The sequence below is a fragment of the Aegilops tauschii genome, chromosome 7 (assembly GCF_002575655.3).
Source record: "Aegilops tauschii subsp. strangulata cultivar AL8/78 chromosome 7, Aet v6.0, whole genome shotgun sequence".
In the NCBI taxonomy this organism is placed as follows: Eukaryota; Viridiplantae; Streptophyta; class Magnoliopsida; order Poales; family Poaceae; genus Aegilops; species Aegilops tauschii.
In genome coordinates, this window is record NC_053041.3 from 601,572,885 (window position 1) to 601,594,129 (window position 21,245).

Below are 21,245 nucleotides of genomic sequence, written 5' to 3' on the forward strand. Positions count from 1 at the left end.
AACAGGTTACACAGATTGGTATGTTAAATTCAGATCTACAGCATGTCAGAAAATCAAAATATAATTGGACCTAAAATACATGTGTTTCAACAGTTCATTAGAGTCAGACCAGTTTCTTTCTATACGAAGGGGATGCTATAATGAAGAAAAAGGGGACTATGGCTACGGCCGTACGAGAAATATCAGATCTAGACTAGCCGTTTGTGATACTAGGCAGAACAGGGAAGAACGGCGCCGAAGCTTCAATGAACTCCGATGAACACCGGAACCCTAATGTTGCATCTAGAGTAAAGAAAGGAGAAACTTACTGATGCTGGTGGAGCTGCGGAGGAGCGCCGCGTTTCTCTGGTATGATCAAGTTGATGCAGCGGCCAGAGTTGAAGACAAGAGCGAAGCTTGACGACGGCGGCTGCGTGTGGCAGTCGGGTCGGTGCAAGGAAGAAGAAAGGCGAAGAGGAAAGGGGGGAAAATGGAAAGGACCCCCCGGTCTTATTTATAAAGGCGAAAGGATAAGAGCCAGGCACGAGAATCGAGGAGACCAAAGGTTTGATGTCTGACAGAGCTGTCGCCTCGATTGACGGAGGCTCATTAATGAAGGTGAGGTATATACCATTTTTAATAAGAGGTGACGTCATGGCGGTTTATCATGATACTGGAAGATGACGTCATGGCAGTTTACAAGATTCATGCGAAGGTGCTGAAGGTTGACATGAACCAGTTCAAATCAATCTGGGGCCTAATGTTGGGGATATTACTACTAGGTATAAACTGGCCAGGAGAGGCCAGGTTATCCCCATAATGAGTTATTATGTTTCAAGCCCATGAAGACAAAGACGGTGGCGCTTCATGTAGGCCCAAAGCCTAAAGGCGGATTAAGGCATGTAGACATAAACCGACATTGATATGTAAACTTGTGTTTTAAGATAGAAAGAGTAGAGACCGGGCCGGACACGTTTATGAACCGGCCTCAGGATCCTGTAAACCGACGGGCATCAACCCATGTATATAAGGGGACGACCCGGCGGCGGTTTAGGGACAACAAACAACAACTCAAGAACCAGGCATAGCGAATTCGCTCCCTGGTCATCGAAACCCTAGCAATTCCACAACAACTCGACTAGGCCTTTACCTTCACTGCAAGGGGCCGAACCAGTATAAACTCTCTGTGTCCTTTGTCCGCTTTAACCCCTTTAAGCTAACCCGTCGCGATGGCTCTATAAGTCCTTTCCCTAGGACATCTGCCGTGACAAAACCACAACAAAAGGCTTCAAACCTGGTTCCCTGGATCCCACACTCTTCACGAAGACATATGATGGTGAAATGTTTATGTGCCAAGTATATGTGGATGATATTATCTTCGGCTGCACTAACCAGAAATACAGTGATGAGTTTGGTCACATGATGCAAGAGCAATATCAGATGTCCATGATGGGCGAGCTGAAGTTCTTCCTTGGTCTTCAAATTCGTCAGCAAAGCAACGACATCTTCATATCTCAAGAGAAATATCTCAAAGACTGCCTGAAGAAGTTTGGAATGCAAGATTGCAAAGGTTACACGACGCCAATGCCAACCAACAGTCATCTGGGTCCCGACGCCAATGGCAAAGAGTTCGATCAAAAGGTATACCGCTCCATGATTGGTTCTTTACTTTATTTATGTGCATCTAGGCCAGATATAATGCTTAGTGTTTGCATGTGTTTCCGATTCCAAGCGGCACCAAAGTAATCGCATCACTTAGCGGTGAAGCGAATTCTTCGATATTTGGCTTACACCCCAACATTAGGATTATGGTATCCAAAGGGCTCAGAGTTTGATCTAGTTGGATTCTCGGATGCTGATTATGCTGGTGACAAGGTGGATCGCAAGTCTACATCAGGCACATGTCACTTTCTGGGACGATCACTTGTCTGTTGGTCTTCAAAGAAGCAGAACTGTGTATCTCTCTCCACTGCTGAATCTGATACATTGCTGCTGGATCTTGCTGCGCTCAGCTTCTATGGCTGAAGCAAACACTCAAGGACTATGGCATCCATCTGAAACAAGTACCACTCTACTGTGACAATGAAAGCGCCATCAAGATTGCCAACAACCCAGTTCAGCACTCGAAGACAAAGCACATTGAAATTCGTCATCACTTTCTCAGAGATCATGTTTTAAAGGAAGATATTGATATCATTCACGTCAACACTTAAGAGCAATTGGAAGATATCTTCACAAAGCCCTTGGATGAGAAAAGGTTTTGCAAATTGCGGTGTGAGCTAAATATCTTGGAATCCTCGAATGTCTTGTGATTAGGCACACATCCTAACACTTATGCATGTTGATGACTTAGATGTGCAACACACTAAGAAATGTAAATCTTCAGTTAATGAAGACTTACACTCTGAGTGTGAATACATTAATGCGGAATTTGACTTCGGAGCGCCACGATAATTGTGTGCCGTGTCTGGGTCTAATACTTCCTATACGGTGGGTAACGCCACCACCAAACTCTTGTTTGAAGTGTTTCTCTTGGCGTTACATTTGCTAAGTCTACGTATTTAATTTATCTTCAAAATTGATTTGTCTTCATCTTAATCTTCACTTTGTTGATTTGGTCTTACACTTATATACTTGTGTTCTGTCCTCTACAACATTCACTTATAGCTATGTCTTCTTTTTGAATCTTCTGAACTAAGTGAATGTGATCGGACCCTAACCTCTTCTATGCTTCTACCTCAAGTTCTATCTATCCAAATCATATGCATTCTATTGAAACCGTCGAATGTCTTCTCTGCATCCTTGTCAGCAGAAGATACAGAGACAAACATTAAATCTGTTTTAATGCACAATCCTTATTGCTTGAAACCCGGAGAAGCCGGAACGACCACCCGACAGTCCAGGCGTGCGTGGGAACATGGAACAACTTCCAATGTGTTGCATGTTCGCCACGTGTCCCTCAGATGTGAACCGCTAAGGGCACCTGCGTATTGCACCTGCATAAATACACATCACATCGTGGTCAAAATCCTTCTTCCACCTCTCCACCTTAGACAAACCATAGCGCCACCGCTAGCTCTCGACGACACCGGCGACGAAGCGCTTAGCTGCCGCGACCTCTCCGATGTCGTCCTCACGCCGGCCGCGGACCTCGTCTTCTCCGCCGCCGCCGTAGGTGTCTTCCGTCGCCAAGTTAGGGCACGGAAGATCGAACTGCTCGGCCTCCTCTCTACTCCGTCTAGCAGTTCTTCGAGTGGTAATTAAAATTTACTTATTACCTCCTTTTTGATTCGATAGATTCATCCTTCCCCACCAAAAGTGGTTTCTGTGGCTACAAATTTGGATCTATCCTGTCCTGCATCTCATATTATGCCTAGTATATTCACTTATGCTTCACACGTAGTTAGATTCCTCACTTGTACCTATTCTTGGATTCGTACAAATCTGGAACCAACTCTCAACATATAAGTGAATGTCTTCACGCTATGAGGTCAATGTCTTCCAAACTGATTTATTTTCAAAATCTTCTGAGAATGCATATGACCTCTTCCCCTTCCCTCACATCTCTAATGCTGTCATAGGTACATGTCCGTGGGAGAATCCCTTGGTTCTCATAGTCTGCATTCATTTGCAGAATTCTTACAGCATCACATCAATTATCCCGAAGCTAGTTCTTGTCTGACCAGCAGACGAAAGCCTTTGACAGCTTTGAAGCCATTCAGTCTGAACTTCATGGCCACAGAAAAATCAGCAAGGAAGGGTGGTAGATAGCGCCATGGGAATACATCGAAGGATTTGCCACTAGATCTGTATGAGATGTACAAAACAGACCCTCAAGAAACCTATGGTGAACGCAAGACTCGAATCCAATGGATTCGAAGATATTGGGCAGAGGAATGGTACAAGTACAGATTCGTCACTCCTGAATATGCTGAGAAGAATGCCATCAAGCGACCTTGGGGAGATATCCTGTACAAAAATCTTCCACCCAGGTCCAGAACTGAGGTCATTGATCAAGGCTTCTATCCTTGCATGGTTCGCGGACCACAGCCAGAGAATGCTGACCCATCTTCTCTGCTATGGTGCCGTGAAGACAATCTGTTCAAGCGCAACTACAAATTTGCCAAGGACTCTGCTGCAAAGAACAAGAAGTCGCTGGGATTAGACTTCAACCCCGGTCCCTCTGCTCCTCGGGCCGATGGCACACGCGATGCTGAACCCAATATCATCGGGCCCTTCTACAACCTTGAAGGTCTCATCACTCACATTATGGTTCAAGGGGTAGCCGTGGAGCACTCTGCAGATGACACAGACTCTGATGAAGCACCTGCTCCGCCAAAACCTCTGAAGCAGAAGAAACCCAAGGCTTCAAAGCCCTCCACGGCACAAAGAGCTTCGCGTGCGAAGCCTCTGGCCACTGCTCCTCCTGCACCAAGTGTGCATTCTGAAGATCTCTCTCGCATCTCCAAGTCTGAGAAGAAGAAGAAGCCCATGCAGACTACTGGTCAAGCACTGACCCCAGCTGTTGTCCTGAGGAATGAGAACGAAGCCATTGATGTGTCTAGTGATGACGATCTTGGTGATGATGCTCTTGAGCTGCTGATAAAGAGCAAGCAAGAGGCGGAAATCTTCAACGATCTTCCCCTTTTCGATGTGGACATCCTGAACAAGTTCATTGATGAGTGGTTTGACAGCCCAAACCTAAGTTTTGATGATCTTCAGCTCCCTATTGGCCTCAGTGTCTCCTTCCATGGAGCCATTGCTCCTGAGCTGGCTCTAGCTCAGAGGATTGTTGAACTGAAGCACAAAATTGACTATGAAAAGGCTTAGTTCAAGAAACACATGGCCAAGCTCAGTGTGATAGATGTCCAAAACTTCAAGCAAATGATGCATGAGCTCAAGGAGGCGTTTCACCAGAAACGTGACGAAGCTAAAGGTTCTCGAGAGCGCATGAAACACCTCGCTGCCAAATGTGTTCAAGCTTACAATGAAGCCGAGAAGCGCAAGGCACTTGGGCGTCCTGGCATCGACCCCAAGATGGTTGCCAAGAAGAAGAAGCCTACTGTGGCCCCAGCTGAGGCATCCAGGCGGGAAGAACCTCGCATTGTCTTCCCCGCCAGCATGACAGCCGTGAAGCCTAAGGTCCCCACAGTGGCTTCAGAACTCAAGAAAACAAGAATAGCCGAAGCTGAAGCCAGAAAGCGCAAGAACAAGAACACCACTGATGATGCGCCACCAACCAAGAAGAGAAAGACTAAGAAGAAAGATCGGGCTGCTCCCACAGAGCCCCTTGTCGTTGAGCCAATCTCAGTTGCTCGTCCTGCGTCTGCACACCAAGAGCGTCGTTTGATAGTTCATGAGCCTGCTACCACAGAGGCTCCTGAAGCTGAAGATATTCCAGCTATTGACCCCACCGCAGCTGAAGACATTGGTCCCCAAGACAATGTAGAAGATGATGAAGTCCTTCCTCAGATTGAGCACAACATGGTATCATCGCCTGTTCTCACGAACATCGAACTCATCAGCATTGGTTGTCCTTTGACGCCAATTGCTCAGGATGATTCATGGGCTGATCACCCTCAAGACTCCCCCCGCCAAGAAGTATCACCTCGTACTCCCCCAACTCAAGTCACCACTCCTGTGCTTCATGATGAAGACTTTGTGGCCCAGACAACTCCATCTCCACAAGCGTCGCCAGCATTTCACAGGATTCACAAAGGACCAAGGCCACAAGTCACTCTTTCGAGTGTTCCAGAAGGAGAAGAGCACCAACACTCAGTATCACGCCAAGTGTTTCCTGAAGCCACTCCAACTGCGAACATCTCAGAGTCTGAAGCCAAAGCTGCTGAAGACATTCCGGCTGCATCAGCCGATGAACAAGAAGAACCAAGACAAGAAGAAGAACGTGTTGCTACACCCCTGTCCAACCCTGATGTTGTTCTCGAGGAGAACGTGTCCGACCCTCCAGCTACTCAAGTGGAGGTTGACAACACTGAGGCGGCCACAAACAAGACGACTAAAGCCAATGACGTTGTCATGGCTGAAGCTAATGTGGCACCTGAAGTTAATGTGGTGCCAGAAGTAAATGCACCTGAAGCCAATGTTGCACCTGATGCAAATCTGCTGCCTGAAGTTTATGCCAATGCCACTGCTCCTGTACCGCCTCCAAGGCCACACACCATTGAGCAAGAATTTGATCGTGGGCAGCTGGTTACTATCAGATGGCCAATCCTGGTTCCTCCACCTGCTGCCGGTCCACAATTTGACTATCATGTAGAGCACAGGCCTCAGGTCCAGAAGCCTAAGCCAAGGCTGCCAAGGTTTCCAGGTACTGCAACTTCACCAGGATCTTTCAATGCAAATGGCTTCATTGCACACAACACCTTCTTTGATAGTGCCAAGAACCCCTACTCTAAGCCAAGAATTTCATCTGATCTGTTCTGGAGCTATCAGCAGCACAGTTACTATTCCTGTGTTCTCTATGATCAAGGGCGCATTTTCCCCCATATGCGTCTAGACTGTGAAGCTATTGCTGGACTGCGCTGCTTAGAAGAAGCCCTTGACTGTTTCCGTGATGCTGGTCTTCTGAAATTTTTAACTGATAAAGAGCATTGGAATGAAGAGCTTCTGCTACAATTCTATGCTACCCTCCACATTCGCGGCTACAACAGGGATCCGAAGACTTGGATCCTTGAGTGGATGACAGGCAATATACACCATGAAGCCAAAGCTCTGGATATTATTGAGCTCACAGGCCTGCCCACTCCAGGTGAACTCTTCGAGCCTGGTTGTCAGCTTCACCGCAATGCTTTGGAGAGCATTTTTCAGAAGCCTGAGCCCAACATGAGCCAAATGGTAAGCATGATGAAGCCACTGCCACGCGATGCTGAATATCCATGGGAATTCTTTCTTGAAGACCTAGAGTATCTGCCCTGCATGATCTATCATATCATAAGGCGAACTCTATGGCCCATCAAGGGACATTCTCCTGCAGCGATGCTTGAAGGAGCAATGAAGATATTGGTTTTCTATATCTTCAATGGCATCAGTTTCAATGCTCAAGACTTCTTCATCAGCCAATTGGCTGCATCTGGCTCTGATCTCTTTGGTCTGAAGTTCTACGCTCCATGGGTTATGCGCCTTATCAAGCTTCACTCTGCTGTCAACTATCAGCCGTCTGCGCGCAATCATCTGATATTTCCTGCCGGAGGTTGATATGTCTGTCGAAGCCATCTACCCAGAGCCTACCAAGGAGCCAATTTATCTTCACAATGCTGATCACCAAAGCTTCACATAGCCCATTGAAGGAGTTCAGGCTGTCACTCGTGTTTATCCTTTGGCTGGCCATACACGTGCACCTCATCGTGCCCATACTGAAGCCACTGAAAGCACAATTGCTCAAAGGCCTCGGAAGCACTCTCGTGTTCTCAACGACCGAGAGCTTCTCGTGGCCTTGCATCAAAAACAGGATAAGCATCACGACTTGCTGAAGCGTCAGATGAAAAGCCTCTTGGTGGATGTCAATCGCATTCGCAACCTTGCTACCAAGAATGCATTTGTCACTCATGAAACCTGTCGGAGGTCGTGGAAGAGTTTGACATTGCTCAGTGCTCAAGCTGATCTTCAAGACGATGGCTTCACCGAAAGATTCACGTTTGATTCCACTCCTCCCAGGAATGATGTCTTGCGTCGGACTCCCTTACTTGAAGACTCTGACTATTCTTCCTCAGCTGCAACTGTTGATACCAGAGTCATTGATGACCAAGATGATGCCACTTCCCCACCTCCAACTTCGGCGCGTATCGACACTACACCAAGTTCTTCTGCACCACCAAACCTCAACGACGACCCTGCTGCTTCACCACCTACTCCTCATGAGAACGAGTAGAGGCTCTATGTCTCCAAACCTTTTTGGTCCTTACTGACAAAAGGGGGAGAAGCATAGGAGTTGATAGTCTTCAAGCGGGTCCATATGGGTGGTTGCTATACTTTTGCCAAGTGCCTACAACTCTCGCTTTTGATACATTTGGTTCTTTGAGTTGTAACACTTAAACTTGATGGTCGTCTGCTACTCTTTCTGCTATTATGTGATGCGATGATAAATTCCGCATGTGCGATGATAAATCCCGCACGAAGTCATATTGTAGACGTCCATTTTTCATTATGCATGTCATTATCTTCGTTATATCTAATCATGCATGATGAATTGCCTTCATAAGTTGAAGAGGATCTTGACAAGTACAACCTGCCATGTGCATTTGCATTCCAAAAGCAAAATACTTATATGCACATCTTCAGGGGGAGCCTTTTGCTACTTATGAAGACAATATCTTAATCCTTTATAATTTCACATACTTTTATCCCCGTTGAAAACTTCAACCAGTTTGCCATCAATCACCAAAAAGGGGGAGATTGTATGTGCATCTAGTGCCACCCCTAGTTGGTTTTGGAGTATTGACGACAAACCTGGTTGAGGAATTAATGTGTTTGTGAGAATTGCAGGATAACACAGGTAGTAGTCCCTCATTGATTCGGTTTACCTACCGGAGATGACGCCTAAAAATGTATGAAGACATTGAAGACAATGATGGTATGTGAAGACAATCACATCGAAGCTTATGACTCGAGAAGACATTCTCGTGAAGACTATGGAGTGCGAAGACATAGTTGTTTCATAGTTTCCTTTTCTTCTCTGTTGAGTTATAGGAACCACCGTACTGTTAAGTGGGGTCCAAGTGAACAAAGTCAGAGTGACGGAAGTAATGCTCAACCAAATCCTATGTCTTCGAGCAAAGACAATGAGAGCAAATCTTATCCAGAGCTGGATGAGTCAGCTTTACTTGTAGCCCAAGTCAAGCTGTCGCGTGTGTTTGAAATCCGACCGTTGGAACACGTGTCAGTTCCTTAGTGACCCAGGGTCATTTCGGACAAATCAGGTCGGGTTGCCTAGTGGCTATAAATAGCCCACCCCCTACACCATAAATTGGTGGCTGCTCAGAGTTAGTGCACGGCTTTTGTCGTTTGAGAGCAACCCACCTCCGAAGCTTTTGAGAGACAGAAATCCTTGCGAGGACAAAGCCCAAAACACCCAGAACCAAAGAGTGTTAGGCATCACTGAAGTCTTTCTGTCCGCGTGACCTGAAGACTTGTTACACTTGAGGACTGTGAATCCTCCAACCGGTTAGGCGTCGCATTCTGAGCATCCAAGAGTCATTGTGGATCGCCGGTGAACGAAGTTTGTGAAGGTTTGGAAGTCTACCTTGAAGACTTACCAGAGTGATTGGGCGAGGACTGGGTGTCCTTAGCTCAAGGAGAATAAGGTGAAGACGTGGTCTTCTGAGTTGAATCTCAGTCTCCCTAACCAGACGTACAGTTGTCACAGCAACTGGAACTGGTCCAACAAATCCTTGTCCTCTCCAAGAGACCGGTTCTATCTTCTCCCTCTCTTTACTTATAGTTTGTCTTTGTGAAGTCATTGCCTGCTTGCACTATCTGTTTGACTTCACTGTGTACCTACTTGTTCTGATTGGCTTCATACTATCTTCCATCCTGATCCATGCTGTCTAGCTGCTATTAGTCTTCGTACTTTCACTTCATTGAATACTTGACTATGGCTTGCCTAGTGTAGTTTACCTTCCGCTGCATGTTAATAGCTTCATTTCTATCGTTTGTCTTCAAAACTTTCATGTTTTGAAGACTTCCATAAAAATCGCCTATTCACCCCCCTTCTAGTCGATAACTAGCACTTTCACGCTACCATGGCTAAGAACAACACACGGCGGGAGGGTGGACGCCGTGTCCACGTGGAGCACGGCGTATTTTGTGGCCGCCGTCGCCGGACCGGCGAACGGCAGGAGTGCACACGCCTCCTATCGCGCTAGCTCAGTAGGGCTTGTTTTGACTTCTGTTCAGGCTCCTCCCGGTGCGACGACGACGAGATAGTCAAATGGACAGATCGGTGGTTCATGGCCCCAAAGTGATGATATCATCAGCGCAGGGCCGTCCAAGGGCCTGTGCGAGCTGTGCGCTCGCAGAGGGCCCCCAAATTTCAGGGGCCCCCAGTATAGTATTGGGCCTAGTTATATTTTCTAGTAGACTATGTTTTGTTTGCATGGTTTTGGGCCTCGCAACATGGTGCGGTAGCCTGACTCTCTTCCCAACGAACTCCCTCCCGATCAGGGCCTGCTCCCGACAAATTTGATCCTGGCTTCTTTTCCGGTCTTCCCGAATTCCCCAATCTGATCGTACATGCTTGCCGCCGGAGCCATCGCGAGGAAAAGAGGGCAGGGCCAAGTGCCCAAGTGGCAGAACTTGCCGCATGAATTAGAGCAGAAATCTGCACCGGCCCAGCAGGGGTCAAACGCCTCCAAGCAAAGCGAGTAAATTGCAGAAAACCACCAGTTTGAGGGCTAGGTTAGCAGAAATCACTACGTTACAGTTTCTTGGCAAAAACACCAACTCTCTCGTAAACAATTTGCAAATACCACTGATCGGCGGATCGGGCACCGATAAGTGGATTTATGACAGGTGGGGCCCGGTTTTTGCCGACGTGGCGCTGTCAGCTGGTCGGACAGCCGTTAGACGCCGTTAGACGACGCTCTCGCACGTGAACTTAAGTGTCCTCTGTCTCTGACTCTCACTCTCACTTTGCTCTCGCACGCTCTGTTCTTGCTCGCTCTCGCTCTGTTCTTGCTCGCCGCCGCCGGCTGCTCCGCTCCGCGTCGCGCCGCCGCCGCCGCCGCATCGTCATGGTGTCCTGGAGTGAAAGCGATGACAGCAGCGAGCACACTAGGCAGTACATCAGCTCTGATTCTGACGACGGCAGGGTGCAGGTATGCATTTGGGGATATTTTTCTAGGGTTAGGGTTAGGGTTTGTTCTATGATTTGGGGATATTTTTCTCAAAGAAGCTTGTGTGTTAGCTGTGTTAGCTGATGAAATGTTATGCATTTCTTTGCACTCCCAGGTCCCTGCTTCAACTGAGGACTCCGATTTTGAGGGCCCTGAAGTTGAAATGCAGGTTTTGTGCCATGGTCACGGGAAGTTAGCAGAGAGGCGCGTTGCTTTTGAAGGAATTCTAACTGGGAGGAGGTTTCTCTGTTGCGCTGAGAAGGTATATGCTTCTAAGTGACAGCACAATCATTGTTAGGATTTGGCCATTGTTTATTTATTGTTAAGTTGGGAGACTGTTGACGCAGTCATTGTTTACTCTTAGGAGAGTGTTGAGCCAGTCATTGTTTACTCTGAGGAGAGTGTTTAGGCAGTCATTTTTTACTCTAGCAACAATGTTAATTCGATTAAAGTACAGTGGATGCATGGGTTAGTTTATTCCTAATAGCAGCACATCATTGTATAATTGAGAGCAGAACATCAGTGCTTTCTTTTTGATGTACTTTATCTTGGGAGTTTTTAAATATAATATCTTTAGCTTTGGTTGTGATGAAAGGTTTTAATATGGTTTTGAATACTACCTTATTTCAGGAAGGTAGAGACTGTGGACTAGTTAAATGGATTGATCCTGCTTGGCCCAATACCCTTGAGAATGCATTGCACAAGTTATGGTTGATGTATGAAGACAACAAGAGACAGAGGGCTGAGGACACTCTGATGAATTCTTTTGAAGTTCATAACCTGACACAAGAGAAGAAAAAGTTGCAGGCCAGCTATGATAAGCTGGTTGAAGATGTCAATGCACTTGTGGATGCCCAGCAACGTAGGGTAGAGATAGAAAAGACAGATGCTGATACCAAGAAGTTGGAAGAGAAGTATGAGATGGTGAAGAACCTGGCAGCTGCTCAGGCCAGTGTCATTAGGAACATGAAGCTCAAGCTAGCTGAAGAGAGGAAGAACTTGCAGATCCAAATTGATGAGCTGCAGAAGAGTGTTGAAGAGAGCAATGTGAAGCTGCATGAGAGTAATGTGAAGTTGCAGGAGAGCAATTTGAAGCTGCACGGGATCAAGGCCATTCTAAATGAATGATCACCTGGCTGTGGAAGAGGGCACTATCATTTGGCATTTGCTTACCTTTTGTAGGGTGTGGTTGGCTGTGCTATAATGAGATTATGGTTTTAATTTCCTGAACTATGGATCTGTAAAGTACTAATCTAGTACTATGATTATGTATGGATTTGAATTAATGCTAAATGTGATGGTATTTAGAGTATTTGGATGAAATCTGATCTGTTTAGAATTTATGTATTTTAGCCATCAAATAGGGTTTGTAGCCATCTTTGGGGGTTTTGTCGACATCTAGCCTTCACTAGGGTTTTTAGGCATCTTTGATGGTTTTGTCGACATCTAGCCATCACCTAGGGTTTTTAGGCATGTTCGATGGTTTTGTCGACATCTAGCCTTTGAAGGAAATATGCCCTAGAGGCAATAATAAAGTATTATATAGTTCCTTGTATCATGATAAATGTTTATTATTCATGCTAGAATTGTATTAACCGGAAACATAATACATGTGTGAATACATAGACAAACAAAGTGTCACTAGTATGCCTCTACTTGACTAGCTCGTTAATCAAAGATGGTTATGTTTCCTAGCCATAGACATGAGTTGTTATTTGATTAACGGGATCACCTCATTAGAAGAATGACGTGATTGACATGACCCATTACGTTAGCTTAGCACCCGATCGTTTAGTATGTTGCTATTGCTTTCTTCATGACTTATACATGTTCCTATGACTATGAGATTATGCAACTCCCGTTTACCGGAGGAACACTTTGTGTGCTACCAAACGTCACAACGTAACTGGGTGATTATAAAGGTGCTCTACAGGTGTCTCCAAAGGTACTTGTTGGGTTGGCGTATTTCGAGATTAGGATTTGTCACTCCGATTGTCGGAGAGGTATCTCTGGGCCCACCCGGTAATGCACATCACTATAAGCCTTGCAAGCATTGTGACTAATGAGTTAGTTACGGGATGATGTATTACGGAACGAGTAAAGAGACTTGCCGGTAACGAGGAACTAGGTATCGAGATACCGACGATCGAATCTCGGGCAAGTAACATACCGACGACAAAGGGAACAACGTATGTTGTTATGCGGTCTGACCGATAAAGATCTTCGTAGAATATGTGGGAGCCAATATGGGCATCCAGGTCCCGCTATTGCTTATTGACCGGAGAGGTGTCTCGGTCATGTCTACATAGTTCTCGAACCCAAAGGGTCCGCACGCTTAAAGTTACGATGACAGTTTTATTATGAGTTTATGTATGTTGATGTACCGAAGGAGTTCGGACTCCCGGATGAGATCGGGGACATGATGAGGAGTCTCGAAATGGCCGAGACGTAAAGATCGATATATTGGACGACTATATTCGGACTTCGGAAAGGTTCCGAGTGATTCGGGTATTTTTCGGAGTACCGGAGAGTTACGGGAATTCGTATTGGGCCTTAATGGGCCATACGGGAAAGGAGAGAAAGACCCCAAAGGGTGGCCGCACCCCTCCCCATGGGCTAGTCCGAATTGGACTAGGGAAGGGGGGCGCCCCCTTCCTTCTTTCTCCTTCTCCCTTCCCTTCTCCTACTCCCACAAGGAAAGGAGGAGTCCTACTCCCGGTGGGAGTAGGACTCCCCCCCTTTTGGCGCGCCTCTCCCTTGGCCGGCTGCCTCCTCCTTGCTCCTTTATATACGGGGGCAGGGGGGCACCCCATAGACAACAATTGATCCTTGAGATATCTTAGCCGTGTGCGGTGCCCCCCTCCACCAAACTACACCTCGATTATACCGTTGCGGAGCTTAGGCGAAGCCCTGCGTCGGTGGAACATCATCATCGTCACCACGCCGTCGTGCTGACGAAACTCTCCCTCAACACTCGGCTGGATCGGAGTTCGAGGGACGTCATCGAGCTGAACGTGTGTAGAACTTCGGAGGTGCCGTGCGTTCGGTACTTGATCGGTCGGATCGTGAAGACGTACGACTACATCAACCGCGTTGTGACAATGCTTCCGCTGTCGGTCTACGAGGGTACGTGGACAACACTCTCCCCTCTCGTTGCTATGCATCACCATGATCTCGCGTGTGCGTAGAATTTTTTTGAAATTACTACGTTTCCCATCAGTGGCATCCGAGCCTGGTTTTATGCGTTGATGCTTTGCACGAGTAGAACACAAGTGAGTTGTGGGCGATATAAGTCATACTGCTTACCAGCATGTCATACTTTGGTTCAGCGGTATTGTGAGATGAAGCGGCCCGGACCGACATTACGCGTACGCTTACGCGAGACTGGTTTCACCGTTCGGAGCACTCGTTGCTTAAAGGTGACTGGCGGGTGTCTGTCTCTCTCACTTTAGTTGAACCGAGTGTGGCTACGCCCGGTCCTTGCGAAGGTTAAAACAGCACCAACTTGACAAACTATCGTTGTGGTTTTGATGCGTAGGTAAGAACGGTTCTTGCTAAGCCCGTAGCAGCCACGTAAAACTTGCAACAACAAAGTAGAGGACGTCTAACTTGTTTTTGCAGGGCATGTTGTGATGTGATATGGTCAAGACATGATGTGATATAATGTGTTGTATGAGATGATCATGTTTTGTAACCGAGTTATCGGCAACTGGCAGGAGCCATATGGTTGTCGCTTTATTGTATGAGATGCAACCGCCATGTAATAGTTTTACTTTATCACTAAGCGGTAGCGATAGTCGTAAAAGTAATAAGTTGGCGAGACGACAACGATACTACGATGGAGATCAAGGTGTCGAGCCGGTGACGATGGTGATCATGATGGTGCTTCGGAGATGGTGATCACAAGCACGGTGCTTCGGAGATGGAGATCACAAGCACAAGATGATGATGGCCATATCATATCATTTATATTGATTGCATGTGATGTTAATCCTTTATGCATCTTATCTTGCTTTGATTGACGGTAGCATTATAAGATGATCTCTCACTAAAATTTCAAGATAAAAGTGTTCTCCCTGAGTATGCACCGTTGCAAAAGTTCTTCGTGCTGAGACACCACGTGTTAATCGGGTGTGATAGGCTCTACGTTCAAATACAACGGGTGCAAAACAGTTGCACACGCGGAATACTCGGGTTAAACTTGACGAGCCTAGCATATACAGATATGGCCTCGGAACACAGAGACCGAAAGGTCGAGCGTGAATCATATAGTAGATATGATCAACATAGTGATGTTCACCATTGAAACTACTCCATCTCACGTGTTAATCGGTCATGGTTTAGTTGCTTTGGTTCACGTAATCACTTAGATGATTAGAGAGATGTCTATCTAAGTGGGAGTTCTTAAGTAATATGATTAATTGAACTTAAATTTATCATGAACTTAGTACCTGATAGTATCTTGCTTGTCTATGTTAATTGTAGATATATGGCCTGTGCTGTTGTTCCGTTGAATTTTAATGCGTTCCTTGAGAAAGCTAAGTTGAAAGATGATGGTAGCAATTACACGGACTGGGTCCGTAACTTGAGGATTATCCTCATTGCTGCACAGAAGAATTACGTCCTGGAAGCACCGCTAGGTGCCAGGCCTCCTGCAAGAGCTACACCAGAAGTTATGAACGTCTGGCAAAGCAAAGCTGATGACTACTCAATAGTTCAGTGTGCCATGCTTTACGGCTTAGAACCGGGACTTCAACGACGTTTTGAACGTCATGGAGCATATGAGATGTTCCAGGAGTTGAAGTTAATATTTCAAGCAAATGCCTGGATTGAGAGATATGAAGTCTCCAATAAGTTCTATAGCTACAAGATGGAAGAGAATAGTTCTGTCAGTGAGCATATACTCAGAATGTCTGGGTATAATAATCACTTGATTCAACTGGGAGTTCAACTTCCGGATGATTGCGTCATTGACAGAATTCTTCAATCACTGCCACCAAGCTACAAGAGCTTCGTGATGAACTATAACATGCAAGGGATGGATAAGACGATTCTCGAGCTCTTCGCAATGCTAAAGGCAGCGGAGGTAGAAATCAAAAAGGAGCATCAAGTGTTGATGGTCAGTAAAACCACTAGTTTCAAGAAAAAGGGCAAAGGGAAGAAGAAAGGGAACTTCAAGAAGAATAGCAAGCAAGTTGCTGTTCAGGAGAAGAAATCCAAGTCTGGACCTAAGCCTGAAACTGAGTGCTTCTACTGTAAGCAGACTGGCCACTGGAAGCGGAACTGCCCCAAGTATTTGGCGGATAAGAAGGATGGCAAGGTTAACAAAGGTATATGTGATATACATGTTATTGATGTGTACCTTACTAATACTCGCAGTAGCACCTGGGTATTTGATACTGGTTCTGTTGCTAATATTTGCAACTCAAAACAGGGGCTATGGATTAAGCGAAGTTTAGCTAAGGACGAGGTGACGATGCGCGTGGGAAATGGTTCCAAAGTCGATGTGATCGCCGTCGGCACGCTACCTCTACATCTACCTTCGGGATTAGTTTTAGACCTAAATAATTGTTATTTGGTGCCAGCGTTGAGCATGAACATTATATCTGGATCTTGTTTAATGCGAGACGGTTATTCATTTAAATCAGAGAATAATGGTTGTTCTATTTATATGAATAATATCTTTTATGGTCATGCACCCTTGAAGAGTGGTCTATTTTTAATGAATCTCGATAGTAGTAATACACATATTCATAATGTTGAAACCAAAAGATGCAGAGTTAATAATGACAGTGCAACTTATTTGTGGCACTGCCGTTTGGGTCATATCGGTGTAAAGCGCATGAAGAAACTCCATACTGATGGAATTTTGGAAACACTTGATTTTGAATCACTTGGTACTTGCGAACCGTGCCTTATGGGCAAGATGACAAAAACACCGTTCTCCGGAACTATGGAGAGAGCAAAAGATTTATTGGAAATCATACACACAGATGTATGTGGTCCGATGAATATTGAAGCTCGTGGCGGATATCGTTATTTTCTCACCTTCACAGATGATTTGAGCAGATATGGGTATATCTACTTGATGAAACATAAGTCTGAAACATTTGAAAAGTTCAAAGAATTTCAGAGTGAAGTTGAAAATCATCGTAACAAGAAAATAAAATTCCTACGATCTGATCGTGGAGGAGAATATTTGAGTTACGAGTTTGGTCTACATTTGAAACAATGCGGAATAGTTTCGCAACTCACGCCACCCGGAACACCACAGCGTAATGGTGTGTCTGAACGTCGTAATCGCACTTTACTAGATATGGTGCGATCTATGATGTCTCTTACTGATTTACCGCTATCGTTTTGGGGTTATGCTTTAGAGACGGCTGCATTCACTCTAAATAGGACACCATCGAAATCCGTTGAGACGACGCCTTATGAACTATGGTTTGGCAAGAAACCAAAGTTGTCGTATCTTAAAGTTTGGGGTTGCGATGCTTATGTGAAGAAACTTCAACCTGATAAGCTCGAACCTAAATCGGAGAAATGTGTCTTCATAGGATACCCAAAGGAGACCGTTGGGTACACCTTCTATCACAGATCCGAAGGCAAGATATTTGTTGCTAGAAATGGATCCTTTCTAGAGAAGGAGTTTCTCTCGAAAGATGTGAGTGGGAGGAAAGTAGAACTTGATGAGGTAACCGTACCTGCTCCCTTATTGGAAAGTAGATCATCGCAGAGATCAGTTTCTGCGACACCTACACCAAGTAGTGAGGAAGTTAATGATAATAATCATGAAACTTCAGATCAAGTTATTACTGAACTTCGTAGGTCAACTAGATCAAGATCCGCACCAGAGTGGTACGGCAATCCTGTTCTGGAGGTCATGTTACTAGACCATGGCGAACCTACGAACTATGAAGAAGCAATGGTGAGCCCAGATTCCGCAAAATGGCTTGAAGCCATGAAATCCGAGATAGGATCCATGTATGAGAACAAAGTATGGACTTTGGTTGACTTGCCCGATGGTCGGCAAGCCATTGAAAATAAATGGATCTTCAAGAAGAAGACTGACGCTGATGGTAATGTTACTATCTATAAAGCTCGACTTGTTGCGAAAGGTTTTCGACAAGTTCAAGGGATTGACTACGATGAGACCTTCTCACCCGTAGCGATGCTTAAGTCTGTCCGAATCGTGTTAGCAATTGCCGCATTTTATGATTATGAAATTTGGCAAATGGATGTCAAAACTGCGTTCCTGAATGGATTTCTGGAAGAAGAGTTGTATATGATGCAACCGGAAGGTTTTGTCGATCCAAAGGGAGCTAACAAAGTGTGCAAGCTCCAGCGATCCATTTATGGACTGGTGCAAGCCTCTCGGAGTTGGAATAAACGCTTTGATAGTGTGATCAAAGCATTTGGTTTTATACAGACTTTTGGAGAAGCCTGTATTTACAAGAAAGTGAGTGGGAGCTCGATAGCATTTCTGATATTATATGTGGATGACATATTACTGATTGGAAATGATATTGAATTTCTGGATAGCATAAAGGGATACTTGAATAAAAGTTTTTCAATGAAAGACCTCGGTGAAGCTGCATATATATTAGGCATTAAGATCTATAGAGATAGATCAAGGCGCTTAATTGGACTTTCACAAAGCACATACCTTGACAAAGTTTTGAAGAAGTTCAAAATGGATCAAGCAAAGAAAGGGTTCTTGCCTGTACTACAAGGTGTGAGATTGAGTAAGACTCAATGCCCGACCACTGCAGAAGATAGAGAGAAGATGAAAGATGTTCCCTATGCTTCAGCCATAGGCTCTATCATGTATGCAATGCTGTGTACCAGACCTGATGTGTCCCTGGCTATAAGTTTAGCAGGGAGGTACCAAAGTAATCCAGGAGTGGATCACTGGACAGCGGTCAAGAATATCCTGAAATACCTGAAAAGGACTAAGGATATGTTTCTCATATATGGAGGTGACAAAGAGCTCATCGTAAATGGTTACGTTGATGCAAGCTTTGACACTGATCCGGACGATTCGAAATCGCAAACCGGATACGTATTTACATTGAACGGTGGAGCTGTCAGTTGGTGCAGTTCCAAGCAAAGTGTCGTGGCGGGATCTACGTGTGAAGCGGAATACATAGCTGCTTCGGAAGCAGCGAATGAAGGAGTCTGGATGAAGGAGTTCATAACCGATCTAGGTGTCATACCTAGTACATCGGGACCAATGAAAATCTTTTGTGATAATAACTGGTGCAATTGCCTTAGCAAAGGAATCCAGATTTCACAAGAGAACCAAGCACATCAAAAGACGCTTCAATTCCATCCGGGATTTAGTCCAGGTGGGAGACATAGAAATTTGCAAGATACATACGGATCTGAATGTAGCAGATCCGTTGACTAAGCCTCTTCCACGAGCAAAACATGATCAGCACCAAGACTCCATGGGTGTAAGAATCATTACTATGTAATCTAGATTATTGACTCTAGTGCAAGTGGGAGACTAAAGGAAATATGCCCTAGAGGCAATAATAAAGTATTATATATTTCCTTGTATCACGATAAATGTTTATTATTCATGCTAGAATTGTATTAACCGTAAACATAATACATGTGTGAATACATAGACAAACAAAGTGTCACTAGTATGCCTCTACTTGACTAGCTCGTTAATCAAAGATGGTTATGTTTCCTAGCCATAGACATGAGTTGTTATTTGATTAACGGGATCACCTCATTAGAAGAATGACGTGATTGACATGACCCATTACGTTAGCTTAGCACCCGATCGTTTAGTATGTTGCTATTGCTTTCTTCATGACTTATACATGTTCCTATGACTATGAGATTATGCAACTCCCGTTTACCGGAGGAACACTTTGTGTGCTACCAAACGTCACAACGTAACTGGGTGATTATAAAGGTGCTCTACAGGTGTCTCCAAAGGTACTTGTTGGGTTGGCGTATTTCGAGATTAGGATTTGTCACTCCGATTGTCGGAGAGGTATCTCTGGGCCCACTCGGTAATGCACATCACTATAAGCCTTGCAAGCATTGTGACTAATGAGTTAGTTACGGGATGATGTATTACGGAACGAGTAAAGAGACTTGCCGGTAACGAGATTGAACTAGGTATCGAGATACCGACGATCGAATCTCGGGCAAGTAACATACCGACGACAAAGGGAACAACGTATGTTGTTATGCGGTCTGACCGATAAAGATCTTCGTAGAATATGTGGGAGCCAATATGGGCATCCAGGTCCCGCTATTGCTTATTGACCGGAGAGGTGTCTCGGTCATGTCTACATAGTTCTCGAACCCAAAGGGTCCGCACGCTTAAAGTTACGATGACAGTTTTATTATGAGTTTATGTATGTTGATGTACCGAAGGAGTTCGGACTCCCGGATGAGATCGGGGACATGACGAGGAGTCTCGAAATGGCCGAGACGTAAAGATCGATATATTGGACGACTATATTCGGACTTCGGAAAGGTTCCGAGTGATTCGGGTATTTTTCGGAGTACCGGAGAGTTACGGGAATTCGTATTGGGCCTTAATGGGCCATACGGGAAAGGAGAGAAAGACCCCAAAGGGTGGCCGCACCCCTCCCCATGGGCTAGTCCGAATTGGACTAGGGAAGGGGGGCACCCCCTTCCTTCTTTCTCCTTCTCCCTTCCCTTCTCCTACTCCCACAAGGAAAGGAGGAGTCCTACTCCCAGTGGGAGTAGGACTCCCCCCTTTTGGCGCGCCTCTCCCTTGGCCGGCTGCCTCCTCCTTGCTCCTCAACACTCGGCTGGATCGGAGTTCGAGGGACGTCATCGAGCTGAACGTGTGTAGAACTTCGGAGGTGCCATGCGTTCGGTACTTGATCGGTCGGATCGTGAAGACGTACGACTACATCAACCGCGTTGTGACAACGCTTCCGCTGTCGGTCTACGAGGGTACGTGGACAACACTCTCCCCTCTCGTTGCTATGCATCACCATGATCTCGCGTGTGCGTAGAAATTTTTTGAAATTACTACGTTTCCCATCAGCCTTCACTAGGGTTTTTAGGCATCTTTGACGGTTTTGTCGACATCTAGCCATCACCTAGGGTTTTTAGGCATCTTCGATGGTTTTGTCGACATCTAGCCTTCACTAGGGTTTTTAGGCATCTTTGATGGTTTTGTCGACATCTAGCCATCACCTAGGGTTTTTAGGCATCTTCGATGGTTTTGTCGACATCTAGCCTTCACTAGGGTTTTTAGGCATCTTCGATGGTTTTGTCGACATCTAGCCTTCACTAGGGTTTTTAGGCATCTTTGATGGTTTTGTCGACATCTAGCCTTCACTAGGGTTTTTAGGCATCTTCGATGGTTTTGTCGACATCTAGCCTTCACTAGGGTTTTTAGGCATCTTCGATGGT

General features: G+C 45.5%; 1 long non-coding RNA gene and 1 pseudogene across 1 annotated transcript; both read left to right on the forward strand.

The window, feature by feature from the left end:
• LOC109754937 (proteinaceous RNase P 1, chloroplastic/mitochondrial-like) overlaps positions 1-21,245 on the forward strand; it is a 66,558-nt pseudogene that overhangs the window by 38,312 nt on the left and 7,001 nt on the right.
• Positions 10,753-11,636, forward strand: LOC120969140 (uncharacterized). Its single transcript, XR_012188649.1, has 3 exons — positions 10,753-10,811; positions 10,945-11,091; positions 11,460-11,636. It is a non-coding gene; the product is annotated as an uncharacterized lncRNA (long non-coding RNA).